This window comes from Esox lucius, chromosome 17, assembly GCF_011004845.1.
Source record: "Esox lucius isolate fEsoLuc1 chromosome 17, fEsoLuc1.pri, whole genome shotgun sequence".
NCBI lineage: Eukaryota > Metazoa > Chordata > Actinopteri > Esociformes > Esocidae > Esox > Esox lucius.
In genome coordinates this window covers 5,758,270-5,774,292 of record NC_047585.1, presented here as the reverse complement: position 1 = coordinate 5,774,292, position 16,023 = coordinate 5,758,270, and the positions used below count along the sequence as shown (strand labels likewise).

The 16,023-nt window shown below is 38.6% G+C and overlaps 1 long non-coding RNA gene across 1 annotated transcript; it reads left to right on the top strand.

The window, feature by feature from the left end:
* The first annotated feature begins 994 nt into the window (after positions 1 to 994).
* On the top strand, positions 995 to 15,578 carry LOC109615576. The gene is made up of 3 exons (XR_002196575.2): positions 995 to 1,661; positions 2,512 to 2,575; positions 15,198 to 15,578. It is a non-coding gene; the product is annotated as an uncharacterized LOC109615576 (long non-coding RNA).
* The last annotated feature ends 445 nt before the right edge of the window (positions 15,579 to 16,023 follow it).

Genomic DNA, 16,023 nt, shown 5'->3' with positions numbered 1-16,023 from the left:
TATCCTCCATGTTGTTACTGATTCAGAAGCACCATGTTGAAGCACCACTTAAACTGTGTTGTTGTTGGCTGTAAAGAGGAGCACAAAACACTCCATCGCGTCCCAGCTGCAGAGGACAGAAGAGCGGCATGGCTTGAATGAATTTTTGAAGGCAATGTCCCTGCTACAGTTGGCAAAATAATTGTCGGTTTGTGCTAACCACTTTGAGACGGGCTGTTTCTCCAACTTCAGTCAGTACAAGGCAGGATTAGCCAAGAAACTTTTGCTAAAAGAGTGCGCAATTCCAACTTTGCGTGGAATACCTGCAGACAAGGGACATGTAAGTAGTTCTATACAATTAGCTGTCTTTATTTCTTGGTTAGTTCTACACGAACTAACCAAGAAGTGGATTGGCAAACTAACATTTTAGCTAGCTAGTGTTTTGCCACATAGTACAAGGTAACGCTAACCGCTAGCTTCTAGCTATTATAATATTATATTTACAAACGGGAATATGTTAGCGTTGTTTAGACTGTTAGACCGTTACTACTACGCTCTCCCCGCTACCATGGTAACAGTTAGAGTGGGCGTGGGTAAAGGAGCAGCAGCTAATGAATATGCAATGAGCAGCAGAAAACAGAACACTTTGAAAGGGACTGAAACAGAGGGTAATAGAGGGAGGTAATAATCTTTTCCTACAAGCTATTTCCAGCAAACAACTTCAGAAACATGTTTTATGGAACTTATAGACCTATTTTAACTTGTTGAAAAGCAGTCATAATATGGGCACTTTAAGGACTTCGGCTCTGGCTGAGACCCTAAAGTATTCCTTAAATGCATTGATTTCTTATTATGGAATGAAGAATGGTTAATTAGCTGTTTCAGGCTATAATATATGTTGAAATCTGTCAATTCATAGGTTGCTGATCGCCACACACGCATAAATTATGGGTGTGTCATATATAAAAAAGGACAGATGCAGCGCATTCTCGCGTACACGGCGATTTTATCGATCTGCAATGACATCTACGCTCATTTCGACCAGGTGCTACAGTTTCATGAATAGCGCGTTTTTTAAGTTTCAAAAGATTGCGGGATGAAAAGGACCATGAGAAAATTGTTATTAATGAATCTGATCAGTTTAATGGAGTCCTGACAGTTACAGTGGACTATGACCAATAGACATGTTCATACTCACCTGACAGCTGAATAACAGCCAACTGTCCTAATATTTATTTTAACTAACGTTTCTTAATCTGGAACATTAAGGATGATAATACGAGATACTTGAAGATCAGAAAGATTGAAATACTTATTTCCTCATTAGTCGTTAGCCTTCCGTTCTCACGTGATCCCTAGTGCCTAAAGATCCATGGATCATCGTTTATTTCGTTCATCGTTCCTTACGGTGAACAAGATTCGAAGATCCATGGATCATCGTTTGTTTTGTTAATCGTTCCTTCTGGTGAACAAGATTAGAAGATCCATGGATCATCGTTTATTTCGTTCATCAGTCCTTCCGCTCAACGAGATTCAAAGATCCGAACGGGATTAATCATTATTCACCAGAAGGATTCATTTAGAAAGAACGAATCCTTCGCGAACCACCGGTCACTAATCGTGCCGGCAGGTTAAGTGCATGTGTGGGAATCTGACAGTCTGTCATTGGTGGCTGACTTTCGGTAAGTACTTCAAAGGATATGTTAGAAATGTTGTTACTTCTACCATGCAACACAATAAAACAAATCACCACCAGCCTTCATTTTCGCTGCATTGAATTACAGGTCACATTTTATGTTAGCTAGGGGTTACCTGTTGTTTGCTAGCAAGCTATAGTAACACCAACCAGTGTTTGCAGCGGTTTAAATTTGAGTCAATGAGAGAATCTTGAAATGCAATGTATGTAGTGTTCCTTAGCTAGCAATGTGACAGTGTTCGTGTCTACCATCTGAAAGGCACTCAATGCACGTAGCCAACGTGAGCTTAATCCAGTAAAATGTTTTATGTTGATAGGTTTCACACACAATAAAATTCAACACTACTGTTGTTTGCTCCTTGGGGTTTAAGGCCGGGTGTCTGTAAAAGCACTTTGTGACAACTGCTGTTGTAAAAAGGGATTTATAAATACATTTGATTGATTGACAATACTAGCTGAATTTGCAGAGCTACAGTAGCGAGCAAACCAATGGCGCAAACTAAAACTGTATTACAGCACTACTTTTGGTCTTGAGCAGATTTCATGTAATTGTCCCATCCAAAGTTGATAACAGATTTTCGCCCTTGATAACTCATAAATGTTAAAAGATTTATATAAAGTTTATATGGCCAGAAATAATGCAGTACCATTGTTTCACACAATTCTATTGACATATGAATTTACATTTGACATTTATGAACTTCATATTTCTTTATTTGGTAATACTGTAGCCTACATGCTAGCTAGCGACTGCACAAACTACAGTATACGTCATCATTGGGCTAGCCAGATTATTCAAGTCCCTTCATTTTGTGTTGTAAATTTATATTTTACAGAGAAGTTCGCATAATTAGGGGAGGACACCATTTCATTTATGGATGTTGTTGCTTCATTTATCAGGTATGTAGTGAGTTTTGCTTGAGTGATGTTGAAATGTATTATGACCGTTTGCAAGTGTACATCTCTTTACTTCATGCCTGTCTGTGAGTCGGGGGGTGGGCTAGCATAGGCATATAGGCACTGTTTTGTGTTGGTGCTGTAAATCACATTATTTTATTGACACAAGATTATATTTGTCCTTGGCCTTTCTAATCTACATGTGGAATAGAGAAGTTGGCATAATTAGGGAAGGACATGTATAGATGTTGTCGTTTCTTTTATCAGATAGAATAATACACAATTAGACCAACCTTGATCCTTAGGTCATCTGTATGCCGTAAACACAACGCAGAGGCAATATACACCACTTTTACACAGAGAAGGAAATACTTCCCAGAGGTGTAAAAAGTAGGCTACAAAGTAAATGAACTCGCCTGTGTCCCCCAGTTTTAGGAAGTTCCTAAGAAAGAGCAACGTGACCAGATAAAGAGAACTAACCAGTGACCTTAATTCATTTACACTCTTCCTTTTTATTTTATTGATCACTGGTTAGTTTTGAACTCCCTTTACCTGGTTATTTAGATACTTCCCTAAAGTGGTGAACACAGCCAAAGAGTTGAGTACTTTTACTTTGTACTTTTTACACCTCTGATGCTTCCTTTTACCCCTGTATGTTTGTATGTGTACACACTGTTAAAAGATCTCCCTCTCTGTAGAATTTCTTAAGCAGCATGTGTTTTGCAACATGAATTTCAATTGTGATGATATCACTTGGTTCAGTGCCTGCTAGGCTCTATGGGCGGCACAGCATGTCCAAATCTAACAAATAAATACCTTGGGAAGATGACAATTTACTACCTTCATCAGAAGATTTCCCCCCCCGAAAATCGTGACTCACTCGGTAGTGACGGAAATGTGCTTACTGTATTTCTGCGGATGTGCTACACAAAAACCTGTACTCTTCAAGCAGTCACCAGGAACACCAGGAAACGTTCTTTCACATCTGTTGTTGTTCTATTAAATATAACCACTAGATGGCAACATTATCTTATGGATGAAGGCAGTTGCTTCTGTTCTGCTTCAATATACGGTAGTAGCCTGTCAGGTACTGTAGTACTGCCCCATCCCAGTCTTGCATGGACTAATTCAGACCTCAGAAACAAAGTGAGTGTATTTAACTACCAGGTAGAATCTAATTATACTTCTGTGAGAACATTCTTTAATTCCATAGAATAAATTGCCAACCTTGGCTTTATACAGCTTCCAACAACACACTCCAGGTGGCAGTATGCACCTTTTTAAGTTTGTTTGCAAACTCAGAGAAGTAGTAGAAGAAGAACATGTACTACTTCAAAATGGAGATGACCTCAATAGGTTTGGATGACTCCTCAAAGGCTCAATGACTGAACATGTACAACTTCATGATAACAGACAGACTGTCTGGCGTTCACATAGATCCCAGTAAATCAGTCAATTTTAAGTCCATTGGGCCCATCTAACTTCAGTTTTTTACGTTAAATTATCATTTTTGGACTAATAATGCCAGCCACCAATTATTTTTTATTGGGTTAGAAATGGGAGGGTGGATTTTAGATCCCACTCCATCCCTGGTTGCTCTTGGTAAAGTCAATTTTTCCATGTGTCTGAGTTTTGGTCATCAAACAGATCATACTACAATGTTAACAGACAGACAGTGCCCTGTGTGATATGATATGTCCCTGTTATCCCTACTGGATGCAAACAGACACAGGAACTGGACCTTAGCTATGGTGCTGGTAATGACTTCGCAATGTGACTCCTGGGTTCTGGGGTTCCACTCATTAAAAAGGAAGACGTTGGATTATTTTGGGTCACCAAGCTATGGCTGCTGCTTGGATTTGACTGCACATTTCAGCAGAAGTGTACAGCCTTGACCCATACAACAGTAGGCAGCAAAGGTAGCCATATAATAGCAGTAGCTCCAACTAGAACAATTGATCATGGAAATGTATTTTATGAAGCCCTTTTCACACAATAGCAAGGACCTTTACAGATACCCTAACTTTCACAAAAGAGCAAGCATTGCAGATGGAAAAGCAGAGTATGCATTATACCCCATAGGAGGTACGAGAGAGTATGGAGTATGATTACGTAAGATTACACACACTTGTTGGTTTCCTTAAACCATACTCTTAAACTAAACCTAATACTGAATCTTAAACATAACCTGTAATGCAAACATTTAAACCTCATTTTAATTCTAACCTACCCCTAAACTTAAGGCCAAGTCTGATAAAACATATTTTCAAAGTGAGTAGTGGCCAAAAATCCTCATGATTTTCCTTGTTTAACAATTGGTCTTAACTACAATACTAAAACAGGAGCGCACACACAAATGTATGTGATTTTGTATCCAGTCAAAATTGTCGTTAATTCCACTTGTAGTAATTCCTCTCATGAAAAACTGTACATTCATCTAGAATTAAATATCAACGTTTCCATATATTTCAAATACATATTCCGTTTTCCTTTCTGTTTCCTCTGGTTTGACCTACATTCCAGACCCGCTACCCTTGTAGATCCTCTTTCCACAAGACAAGCGCATATTTAGGCTCCATTCCTGGGCATCCCCTCAACCATACAATGTTTTATCACCAGAGCAGAGCACGCTGCGCTGTACTGCCTGGCCTCACTGCCACATGGGCGTCCGTGAGCACTGGCTGACTAACTGGGGATTTTAGCCGATCCATTCATTCATACTGAATCTGACAGGATTTCTTTTGAGGTTTTTTAACCTTTCCTCATCTATTTGTCATGTATTACTTTATTCATCAACTATTTGCTAGCTTTGCTGCTGACCACACCAGACAATGTTTTTTCTCTCAGAGACAGAGATGAGGCAGATACGTCAGAAAGACTTGAATGGAAACATAGTGTCGCCTGTAGGATTCATCCCGTTTGTGGAAGTGCCCAGTGAAAATATCAATTTATTCGGTTAACTATTAGCAAAATAATAATGATTACTTGTCTTGAAATGGTATAAGTTTCCAAAGCATACAGATTTGAGATATCAACACAAAAGAAAAACATCTCAAAACTTATATCTCAAACAAGCCTTTATAAAACAGTAGGATATCATACTCCTGAGCAAAGTGAGCATGCCAATCAGCAATAAATAGGGTAATTAAAGGACCAGTTTTTTTCCTGGCAGGTCTACCAAAATGTAAATGAGTATTGTGTTTTTTAGTAATAGGAGCAGTACTTTTTTGTTTCTATAAAGAATTAAAGAATACAATGTCTATATATGATGCATTTACTTCAAACATTATAAATGTCCCCTTCAAGCATGCTAAAATAACCAGCTATGTACATCAATGTCGTTGGTGAACATCAATGTCGTTCGTTTGGACACATTTATAGATCACATCCTAATTTCCCAGTGATAAATTCAGTTCTGGACTAAAAATTGCTTTCAAACTCTTCGAGAAACCTTTACTGACAAACCAGCTCCCTTGTTGACTGTTAGTAGACTACATATTCAAACAATGAAATCTCTTTTTTTCATTTAGTCCCTAACCATTGGAAACTCACTAATTTGCTGTAGATCTTCTGTTCATGTTATGACATGAAATGTCATAATGAATGTTCTTGAACTTTGACCTGGAATGGATACAGACTGCCCCGACAACAATCAATTCGAATTGAACAGTACAGTACACTATCTCTCCCTCTTTCTCACTCTCATTTCCTCACACATACGCACGCACGCACACACACACACACACAAACATACACATACACAGCCCTAACGTCTCTGAACTTGGCCCCAACTAACCTATTAGAATGTGTGGCTACTGTCTTGGCCAAAGTCATCAGCACATTCAAGATATCTTTTAACTAGTATCGTTATATGATTATTTTCCCCCTATTCCCAATACGATGTGTTTCTTTTTGTATGTTTTGATCCCTCTCTCTCGCGGCCGGGCCGCTCTGTGGTGGGGCGCGGGTTGGAGTGGCGCTCCAGTGTTATTTTTGGCGGCAGGAGTGGTTGGTGGCTCTTGAGGAGAGAGGAGACAGAGAGGGGAGAGCATAGAGTCCAAACCCAAGGCTGTTTAAAGGATTTCTGTCTGTAGGAATTGCTCTGCAATGATCAAGAGTCATTATGGCCAAACACACACAGGATAAGACTTGCACATGCACGCTTGTTTCATTTATAAAAAGAATGCCCATTTTCAGGCTACTTTAGGGTTATTGTCAAACGGTCATCAAGGATGAATGAAAAATTAAGATAATTGATTTACATTCAAACATAGTTTCTATATTCACACACAGTAGGTCTTGTAAATTAGTAAATTACAGTTTGTAATCTTAAAGGCTATGTTTAATTAAATATATATGTACATATCTCATGTTTAGCTATACAACCACTAGCGATTTCTATATTTATAATTTTCTCTGCATATCTCTACATATTTCAGAGACTATTTTAGATTAATATCTAATGAGAAATGAAAATTATTAGTATTATTATTATAATTTTTTAAATCTATGCTGACCACAGCATCGTGATCCACTGTAGGCTCTGGACCCCACAACCCGGGACAAATATATCCGGCTGTCAATCAGTGGTTAGACAGATTCAAGGGGGAACATAAGTCTGCAAAAACAAGCTTGACCATAATTCCACCTGATTAATATGTTAAAAAATATTATCTTCTTTAATCATCACACTTGTGTGTGCGTACCTAAGTACATATACACTAGTGTTCAAACGTTTGGAGTCACTTCAAAATTTTCTTTAAAGGAAGTCACATTTTTGTCAAATGTTTGTCAAATTGATCAGAAACACCTTGGACATTCTTAATTTTGAAAATGACTATTATAGCTGGAAATGGCTGATTATTAATGGAATATTTACATAGGCGTACAGAGGTTCATTATCAGCAATAATCACTCCTGTGTTCCAATGGCATATTGTGTTTGTTTATCCAAGTTCATAATTTTAAAAGGCTAATTGATTGTTAGAAAACCCTTTTGCGATTATGTTTTCACAGCTGACATCTTTTGTGCTGATTTAAGAAGCAATAAGTAAATGAGACTAGTTGATTTGACGAAGATGGACAAAAGAACACAGACACTAGACAGAGGAAGTTAGGAAAAAAGTGTTGTTGACAGACAAATCTCAGTCTTAGGTGTTCAGATCACAAATATTCGTGAGACACAGACCAAATGAAAAGATGCTGGAAAAGTGCTTGACACCATCTGTCAAGCATGGTGGAGGCAATGTGATGGTCTGGGGGTGCTTTGGTGGTGTTAAAGTGGGAGATTTGTACAGAGTAAAAAGGGATTTGGAAGAAGGAAGGGTAACACTCCATTTTGCAATGGCATGCCCTACCTTGCACTTCCTCCTAGAGCCGAACAATGACCCAAAGCACAGCTCCTAACTATGCAAGAACTATTTAGGGAAGAAGCAGTCAGCTGGTCTAGTCTATAATGGAGTGGCCAGCACAGTCACCGAATCTCAACCCTATTGAACTGTTGTGGGAGCAGCTTGACTGTATGGTACATAAGAAGTGCCCATCAAGCCAATCCAATTTGTGGGAGGTGCTTCAGGAAGCATGGGGTGAAATCTCTTCAGATTACCTTAACAATTTGACAACTAGAATGCTAAAGGTCTGCAAGGCCGTAATTTCTGCAAATGGAGGATTCTTTAACGAAAGCAGTTTGAAGGATACAATTATTATTTCTATTAATACTATTATTTCTCACCTTGTTAATAACTATATTTCCTATTCATTTAGCTGTATTTGTGATTCAAACTTATTTAATGTATGTTGTCACGGACAACAAAGACATTTCCAAGTGACCCCAAACTTTTGAATGGTAATGTATACATAATGTGGCCAGATGCATGGCTGTGCCTGTCTTGGGTCGTCTCGGTTTCAAAGGTGGGATCTTACCCATCTTTGGCTAATCAGCCCTCTTTACTGGCCACATTCCCAGCCTTGTATACGGGACTGTAGGATGAATTACTGTCTGCACAATTAAACATGTTGCACAAGCTGATAGTTGTCTTGTTTTCTATCTGCTGATGCTATTGCAAACTGATTGACAAAGCAAACAGTGGGCTTGACAGGGATTCACGTGTCCACCTCCCCATTGTTGTTTCTCTCCTACTTGACCCACAGTGACTACTACCATGGACCAAATGCAATGTAAATGCAAATGAATTCTTTATTTAAACCCATATTATGCTTCTCATTTGGAAAGACTGATTTGGGATCTGTCCTTATTTAAAATGTAAACACAAAAACATAGCAAATAAATTTGTCATAGATTAATAATATCACTGTTTTGTTTCAGTGGGGAGAATAATATATGAACGTAACTGGAAGTGTTTAGGAATGCATACCGTTTCATATGACATGGTAAGATACCAGGTGTAACATGACCAATCTGTAATTCAAACATTTTTTGGTTAACATCTATGGACTGCAGCAGCCGAAAATGAAACTCAAATTCTTAGAATTTTGCAAGCAAAGATTGATCATCTATTAGATCAAAATGAAAGCAATACTGAATATTTATGAAGTAGATCTTAAAAGGCACATGCCCACATGTTGAGGTCGTAAAGCCGATCTTGAAAGTCAAATGGCCTAATGATAAATAGTTGTTTATATTTGAATTATTAGGCTACTGGTATTTCTAGAGTTATACTTTCCAAATGTTTTGTTCACCTCACCTACAGATCTAAAAATATTGTGGCTTGAGCTAATTGATATTAGAACTTACTGAATACCGATAAATGCATTTTGATGCAGAATACCCTAGAGTAGCAGCTTGAAGAGTAAACAAAGACCATTTGATCCTACTTGAAATTGCTTAATGAAAGAAACAATTTCATTAATTTAACATACACCAGCTGGTTAGAAATGTATTTAAAAACTAGCTAGGAAACATCCGCAAATAACAAAGCATCTAAGTCTGTAATAAGTAACCTAGCTAACTATCTTAAGTAAATTTTTTATCACAATAATCTAGCTCGGCTACTATAGACTTTAGATTTTATTTGCCGTAACCTAAAAAATAAGAACATCTATCAAAATGGATAGTTTTTTACTCTAAATTATGTTAAAATACCTCAGTAAATCTGCTGCTTTAAGTTATTGAATCCCCTCTTCTTTTACCTGGCTATGCAAATGAGATTACATCATTGTAGTGATTAAACATAAGCACAATTAATACATTGTGGTTTTTAGTGCAACGTTTAAAGGTTGTTAAGTTGCAATATTTTAGAATGATGTGCATATGCATCATAATTTGATAACTGATCAAATATTTTCTAATTATATACCAATTTATTGGGTATTTCATGATTGCACTCTTTGAAATTGAAAAGGAACATGAAAAAACATTTCAGATCTGTGGGACATTTGGTGAGCTACACTGGGCCGTTGCAGCGTAGGCCACAGTGTATTGCACACTGCATGTGCTGGCTTGCCTCTGAAGCTAAGCAGGTCAGTCCTGGTTAGTCCCTGGATTGGAAACCAGATGTTGTTGAAATTGGTGTTGAAGAACCAGTAGGGGTCACTCTGGTGTAAAAAAGAAATCTCAGGGCAGTAAAGGTGAACATTGCCTTCCGTAGAGTGTTGTCTTTTTGATGGGATGTTAAACAGGTTTTCAAACTCTCTCTGGTCACTAAAGAATCGCATTGCAATTATTGTAAGAGTTGGGGTGTTAACACGCATCTTCAAGGCTAATCATTCCTATCTTCCTTTCCTGCTCCTTCCACTATACATACATTGCATCACTGTTTTTTATCCCTCTGGTCAACTAAATTACTAAAACAGAAATGGATAAGATTATAAATCTCATTTTTATTAGTTAAACATTAATGGATTTGTCATGAATTACACTCATTCACCTAACTTATGTTTAAATGTAACATTAAACAGCCGCACCAAGGGAATGTATCATGCTTTAAGCTAAATTGAAGTGGTTCCAAAAAAGGAAAATGTAGAAAGATGCAGTCGGAACATTTATTTAATTAGTTGTTTGTTTTTTCTTGAAAAAAATATCTTTGGACACAAAGTATAAAACCTCTAGACCAACATTCTGTTACAGAAGGGTAACCCCAGACTCATTCATTACTGACCCAAGATGAATGAACATCTCAAATGTTTCGGTTAAGGAGTGTACTTATTATTATGTCATATGTTGGTTTTCCAAGACACCTTAAGAGGAGTGCACTTTTTGTAAGTCGCTCTGGATAAAATCTAAATGACTAAAATGTCATTGTTATTGATCCACTTTTCCTCTCTACCAAGATGTGGGTCCAGCATTTTAACTTGGAAACACACTCTTTGGTCATGAAGACATATAAGTGTCATGTGTGAGGTGTTTTGCTGAATGGATCCCTGCATCCCCAAGCTACGTCAACAGCCTCAGTCCACTGAATGAGTCAGATATATGCAGCGTCAGGCATTTACTCCTCCTACTACGCTGATGTTGAAACCCTCTGTGAAAAAAGAGAGGTCTCCTCTCTGTTCTTGGCTGTAGATCAAGAGAATATTATGATTATTTTTTATTTTATTTATATGTGGCGGTGTATGTTTGCCAGTCTGTGTGTGCGCATTTGTGTGCGTTAAGCCACAAAGATATTTCAATTTCTTGAGGATATTAAATAAACATGCAGTGACTGCAGCTCCAGCATTGCCTGCCTGCCAGTGGGGGTTTGTGGCCGTGGCTTTGGGGGGGTGAGGCTGCTCATGGTCAGGGCCCCAGCCGGACACACTGGCGCCTCGCGCTGGAGGACTTCTGAACCACCACACTCCTCCCTTCACCAAAGCCCTGCCAACCCCAGCTCCTGCTTCCAACCCAAATCACTAATTTCTCCTCTCATTCTCTCTCCCCTCTATCTCTCTCCCTCTCTTTTTCTCTTTCTTTCTTCAATTCCCTCTTCTAGTCTTTGTTTGCTCTGGCGTCTCTCTTTCTCTCGTCATCCTCCTCTTCTCCATATTTTCATTTTATTTTCTCAAATTTTTTAAATATTATAATCCATTTTGTTTTTCCTTTGCTTGCCTCTTTGACATTGTGTACTTTTAAAGGCATGGTTTTCTTGTTGTGTTTTCTCTCCACCTTTTTTTCAGAGGATTTGCTGTTTCCTCTCACCATTCTCCCTCCTCTCAAATCCCTTCCCTTTAAATGTTCCAAGGAAGTATTTAGTGGCTTGTGTTGAAAAAATAAAAAAAAAGATGGTTTGGGCTTCATGTCAGTCAGAATACCATTTAATACTGTATATAGTAAGCATTTTCAGAAGGAAAGACAGTTTATGAGCGTTCTGTATATTTGCCTGATATAACACTTAGGAGTGTTGTTTTTGTCTAGGCACTGTTCAATATGTGTAATTTGGATACATGTATCCTCATCTATCCACTGTTATTGTCAATGACGTGGGTGTGTGTGTGTGTGTGTGTGTGTGATAATAGGCTTTTTGGATAAAGATTTAAAGGTATTGTATCTATTTAAATAAAATAAAATACATACTGTCATCTGCAGGTATAGAAATTCAAAGAAAGTAACGTAAAAGTAAATAAACCCAGGGTGCATTGGCAGACATTTAAAACCATGGACAACTGGCAACATAGTTTTAAAGTGATGACTATAATGGGAAAATAAATATTCAAAGGTCTTGGCTGTTGGCCCGTTCTTATATTAGTTCAGTGCCTAACTAAATTATGAATGCAAAATAATTAAGTTGCGGGTGTATGTCTTTTTAAGTGTCACATGTCATTTTCTTAACGTCGTTTATCCCTTGGAAGTAATTTGTCATCCGGACGACATTAAACGGGAAGCACATTATCTTTTTAAAGGGTCTCAGAGTCACCCACAACCTGCCCACAGTTTCTATAAACAAAATGGGCTCATTTAGTGGTGCATTTGCTGCATCTCTTTAGCACAAGCCTGTATAACTCTGCCTCAGGGCCGTGGTCTTAGCCTAAAGACAGTTTTAAATGGTTAGGCTACGAACTAGTAGCCTCATACAAACCATCCTGATTTAGCCAGTTTGCATATAGTAGGTTGTGTTTAAAGAATATTTAAGCAAGTATTAAGCAAGTTCTTAAAGATTTTTATGGGAGTAACTGAGTGTTGGCACAGACTTACTTCTAAACAGAACAAATGTGTCTGTAAGGAAATAAACCAGTTTAATTAATATGTTATTGTGTCCCTGAAAAAACGGATCTTCTCCTTGTAAACGAAGGGATTTCTTGCTTTTCCCAGTCTTCTCCGTTTTATTCTCTCTATCCTCCTGACCTCTCTGACCTTGCAGTCTCGTTGTGGTTTGGAGGTCAGTTCCCAGTTGCTGAGCCCCTGGACGTAAGGTCCACATTCTCCAACCCCCTATCCCCCACGCTTCTTCCCAGCCTCCAGCCTGGTTGATAGACCCTAGTCACACCTGTAGACACCTGTGCCTTTGTCCTGAATTTAATACCCCCTAGCCCTCCTACACCCGGGGGCTGAAGGAAGCTCTGCTCTGCTCCACAAACTCTCAGCTTTTGTCAGTCAACTACATTGTTCCAGGAGCTATTCAGCCACGCTACGGTAGAAGTAGGAAGCTCATTTACATTTTCTTGGACCATTCTACCATTGTACTTTCGAGGAAAACACAGTGACAGATTTTATAGATCTGAGTGTTCAAGATGGTTGATATTGCTGCTATAGGTTATTTAAACAGCAACTCAGTACATATTATTCTTCCATGTGCCATCTTATTTTTAAAGATACCTTTTTGTCATTTTCTGCATTTACTGTGCTGAAATAGCAGTAGGTAGGCTGTATTCAAATCCTGGCTGAAGCGGTATATGTGAACCAGAGGCAGTGGCTAAGAATGCTAGACCACCCTAGGTAACAGCTCTAGCTTTTTATATCCAAAACGAAACATTATTAGATTGAATGTTTGCCGTGAGGCCTTGAAATGACATGGGTGGAGGAATAGATGGTTTGAACTTCTCGTTGGGATTCCTTTGGATTTTTCAGGCACCCAGTAGCTTTGAAACAGGAAATAAACAAGCACACACATTTTATATGGTTGGTGAGTCTGGGATAAGCATGATAGATAGAGACACGTGGTACAGGTTGCCCAAACTCTCTTGTTTTACTTCACCTGCTGCAAGTCATAGAATACATTTTCATGAACCTGTTTAAAGCTTACTAAATTAAAAAGAGTACAAATAAATGTTTCCAGTTACCACTAACACCACTGGATGGGGGTGCTAAATAAAACAGGAATCCAAATACGAGCTGTGACTTAAAAGCCACTGACCCTCCTCTAACCAACACGCACCCCAAACCCACCCACCTCGTCCCCCACAACAGGTCTCTTATGTTGTGGACTGGACCACGGGGAGCAGGGCAGTGTGAGCAGCGCCCACTTCAGACCACCATAAACATGTCAGTCCCTGATGACAGACGGGGTCTGGAGATGTTTTATGTAAATGGACCTTGACTACAGCTCATTAGAAGAGTTAAATTGGAACCATGAGGCGAAGGACATGTAAATGGATGAGGAGAGTCAATGGGCAGCTTGGCTGTGGTGCTGAGAGCGTTTCACTGGTGACCTAGGGTGGTCCAGCATTGGTTGAAATACGTCCCTCCATTCTTTCAGCAAGAACTCAACTGTATCCTCTATCTTCCCTGTCTAATATATCTTTAAAAAATTTAAATGTTTGCCCTTGTCACACGGTGAAAACCTAGTTTCCTTACTAATCTGGGCTTGGTGCTCTAAAATGTGAGATTTAATGTATCATTCTGAATGAGTAGGAAAATATTTTGAAGAAGCAATTTAAAAGGGGAATCCCATAAACATTTGCTTTGTGCCTCCTTACGTCCACCAACCCTTCCATTTCATTCACAAAGGAATTTAGGATGTTGTTATTGACAACATTATTGCTCTCCCGTCCTCTCAACACCTGCTGTGCATGGCCTGACTTCTCTTAATTCTAAAGACACTATCAGATTTCTACTAAGTAAACCTCTGAGATCCATGCCTCCAGGCAGGTGGGTTTTCCACCAGTGCCTTTTGAGTATAGAAAAGTATAAAAGAGTAAGTCAAGAAAAAGTGTAAAATTTTGCCATAACCAGCACATTTGACATTATAAAAACAAAATTTACCCCACTAAAAAATACTACATTTAAGGGCTGATTAAGTGACCAATAAGGAAAGAGGAAAGAAATAGACTGTAACAATAGTTTTCATCTAAAATCAGCAATAAATCCCCTCGTGACATTGTGAATGAAGGTACACATCGGTGTATGTTTTGTGTCGTTTTCACGACTAAACACAGCAAATGTAATTTTTTTTTAATCAACTCACCTATCTTTACAAAATAATGTTACTGTACCATGTTTAACATTTCTTTTTGGAGAAAGTTTTGTCAAAAAATATAGCGTTCAATTCATGTTGCCGGGTTCCCCTAGAATTATGTTAAATGAATCACTAATCACTAATAAAAATATCAAAAGTAAAATAAAAAACATATTTTACAATGATTAGCATTTTGATTAAGTGGATTAAAATCTCATTCAACTCTTACTTCCAAATTGAAACGGCACTTCAGAAAACAGGGTTTTAAATTCAATTTTTGTGCATTTGTTTTAACTGTAGGCTCCGGGAAAAGAAGTCGACACGAGATCCACCGCAGCTATGGAGATGTTCTCTCCCAAACACAGAGCTTCTGAGCATGGGTTCCCTTCACGCTGTTCCAGTGAGTTAACCGAAGGGCCACAACAGTTGTGTATAGTGGTTTAAAGTAGTTGTTGAGGAAATTGACCCACTATGCTGTTAACTTCCTGCATCATTTCACTGAGTCTACCTTTAAAATATCAAAGGAACGCTGAAGACATGCATTTCATAGAACAACCTTGGAGGTCCAGTGCATAAGCAGTTTCCCTCCACTACACATCCCTGTGTTTTTCTTCATCTCATACCTTTAATTGGAGCAGTTTTGGTGTGAGTACCTCCTTCAATAAACAATGCAATTACTTCCTTCTTTCTAGCCTCCCTTCATCTCTACCTTGCCTCAATTAAAGTGGACCATCGCTATGTCTAATTAACTCTGTGAGGCTGGAGAGAGGCCTGATTGTCTCCAGGGTAACTACAGTGCTGCTGTCAAAGAGGTCATTGTGTCGACAGAGTTCATCTCGGTCGACCGCTTTGTTTGTGGCGCCCGCAAGAATATAATGAGTGTGTTTTGGTTAAGAGGCGGAATAGGTGGAGGGGGATTACTGTAAGATTTAGGCAAGACGGAGGGGGTGGAGAGAGGGATGGAGAGAATAGAGGGATGGAGAGGTTAAGGAGGATGGATGTCCAGGGTAGAGAAACAAATGCATGTAATGTGTCTGAAGTAACATTTGACCATAAGACTTGGGATCTGTTACTTATATAATATACAGTGAAAACATTGATATGAGACTTAAAATAACACCAACAA